Source organism: Mus pahari, chromosome 23 (genome assembly GCF_900095145.1).
Source record: "Mus pahari chromosome 23, PAHARI_EIJ_v1.1, whole genome shotgun sequence".
In the NCBI taxonomy this organism is placed as follows: Eukaryota; Metazoa; Chordata; class Mammalia; order Rodentia; family Muridae; genus Mus; species Mus pahari.
In genome coordinates, this window is record NC_034612.1 from 40,579,559 (window position 1) to 40,582,379 (window position 2,821).

The following is a 2,821-nucleotide window of genomic DNA, read 5'->3' on the forward strand; positions in this document are numbered from 1 at the left end:
ATATATATATATATATATATATATATATATATATATAAAATTGTTGAGTTTTGGAACTGTCCTGGAAGTGATTAAGTTTTCAGCCTTGTGCATCTAGAGTCTGGGTGTGGGATATGACCTCCTATTGAAACCCCCCATGACCTAGTCTCAGAAACCCTTGCTAAGCTAGGAGGTGGATTCCTACGGGAATTTCCTTAAGCCACAGTCAGTTGAGTAAACCAGAAATGTGAATACACTTGTAGCTTTGGGGGGTTGGAGAGCAGATAGCTTCTGGAGATACCATCAGTATAAATATAACTTGTCTATGAGTTAAGGAAGCTGGAAAAACAAAGGACACTCCAATGACCTGAGTCTGTGTTGTAGAACTTCCTTAAAGAATTGTTTAAAAAAAAAATATATATATATATATATATATATATATATATATATATATGCACAAAATAAATAGCAAAAATATAGACAGTGACTTTAAATAGAATTGTTGCATAAAGCAATGACTTTAAATAGAATTGTTGCATAAAACAAAAATAAAATACATCTGATATAATTTTTTTAAAAAAGAGTTGCTATATTTCTAATTGTTTATATTATGGGTGCTTTGCCAACCTGTGTGCCTCTACCACCTGTGGGCGGTACCCATGGATGCCCGAAGGGTGTCATTGTCCCAAGGACTGGAGTTGCAGATGCTTGTGAACTGACCTGTGGGCGCTGGGAATCAAAGCTGGTTCCTCCGGAAAAGCAGCAGAGGATTCAGTCCGCAGCCCCACATAGCAGCTGGTAACCCTCCACTTCCTGGGGAGCTGATGACTTCTGGCTTCTTCGGGCAACAGTACACATGTGGTATAGAGACACACATGCAGGCAGGCATGCCACACATACAAATACAAATAAGTATAAATTTAATTCAGTCTTGAAGAGGTTAAACGGTCTATGGACAACTGCCCCACAGTGTGGCACCCACTTCTCTGTGGTGAGGAGGTAGTGCACAGCAAGGAGGGGGTTGTACCTCAGCCAGCCAACTGTGCTGAAGTGTGTCCCTGTGCTCAGGGTACAGGGTGTACACTTAAATATTGCCCTGCCTTGCATAGATTGGCTTGGGGAGCCCCGTACTGTTTTAAATGCTGCTGTTTCCAGAGGCAAGGCGTCCTAGGGACCCCAGTTCCAAAGCATGATAACACCTCATGGGTAGGTGGCATCTCAGAGTCTAAGCAAAGCACCCTTAGATGTAGAAATATTTCATCCCAAGCTAGGGTTTCCACCCCGCCTTTGACCATTTAGTTCCCAGATTAAAAACACACACACATACACACACACACACAAAACCTTAATATTTACAACAACCCTTAATCGGTACAAAAGCTGGAGTGCTGCCTACCTGTTGGGTCCCGCCCGCCAGCCTCTAAGCATTGTATTGCGCCCCTTACAGACACGCTAAGAGATTGAGACATTGCGCCATTGGGACTGAGAGACACACTCAGCAGAGACAATGGGACATGCGGGAGAGGGTTGGGTTCTCCCGCGTGTTATTAATAAATAGTATTCTTTCTTGTAGCTCATCTCTAATTTCAGGAAGCTTAGCTCTGCAGTACGAACCCACCCCAAGGTGTTTTCTGCCCACGCAGACACGGCGCCGGTATGCGTGTGACGCAGAGAAACTTACACTTACCCTCCTTGCTGTTAGAATCTATTTTCTATCGATAATCCCGAGTCATTCCTTACTGTGTTCATCTGGGCTACTCTGAGCTCCAGTCGGCCAGTCCTCAGGGCCGCTGTGTTCTTATGGCTCACATAACCCATGACGGCTTCTCCTTCCTCCTCCCTTACCTTCTTCTCCCTCGCGGTCCCTCTCTGACCTCCAAGCCCGGGAAACCTAAACCCCACGTATGTCTCTTCTGCCCAGGTATCAGCTGTTGGCATCGTTATTTACCAATCTGAAATAACTCGGGAGAAGGTATACGTGCAGGCTCTCATCTCTGGGACAACCAGGTGTCAGGAGCTCGCTCTTAGCATTCCAATAGAGAGCAAAAGGTCAAACCTCAACATCCTTTGATTTCTCAAAACAGCCATAAATAAATAAGTAAATAAATAAATACATGAAGTATTCTCTACTAACTATGCTCTTGGGACAGAGCACTGAGTGAGGTTAAAAGAGAGACTAGAAGAACATTCCAGTCAGAGGAACAGTAGAAAAGAAGTTCCTGAGGCTAGTCCAAGTCTTGCCTGACCATGTACAGAATAGCAAGGAAGACATCGTGCCTGGGGTGGGGGGAGCAGTGGGGGAATGGGAGGCAGTTAGCCATAAAAGAGGAACTCAGTAGCCTTGTAAGGACTTCTCAGGTCACTGTGTGGGCTGCAGGATCCTTAAGGGAACCTCTGGAGAGTGGACAAGGAAAGACACGCGGCCAGTGTTTCCAAAGATGGCTCTCTGTAGAACACCGGGTGTGTGCATAGTAGAAGATGGCAGGAAGGAACCATGGTAACAGAGGAGAGTGGACCAGACACAGAGAACAGTGACCATGGTAACAGGAGAGTGGACCAGACACAGAGAACGGTGACCATGGTAACAGGAGAGTGGACCAGACACAGAGAACAGTGACAGAGCTCGGACACGTGGTCAGACAGATGCAAGGGGTGTGTTTACAGGCAGATCTCTCCAAATGTGTTGAAATGTCCGTTTCCTCAGTATAAAATGGGGATACTCATAGTAAATAGCTATGATTAGACTCTTCAGGTGCAAAGTACACAGGACAGTGCCTGACGTGGTACCTGTCTATCTGTGTGACACAGGACAGTGCCTGACGTGGTACCTGTCTGTCTGTGT

At 45.5% G+C, this 2,821-nt stretch overlaps 1 protein-coding gene across 10 annotated transcripts in view; it reads left to right on the top strand.

The window, feature by feature from the left end:
• The window catches only part of Fry (FRY microtubule binding protein), a 398,256-nt gene that overhangs the window by 321,012 nt on the left and 74,423 nt on the right, over positions 1–2,821 (top strand). The gene's annotated exons all lie outside the window — the stretch shown is intronic.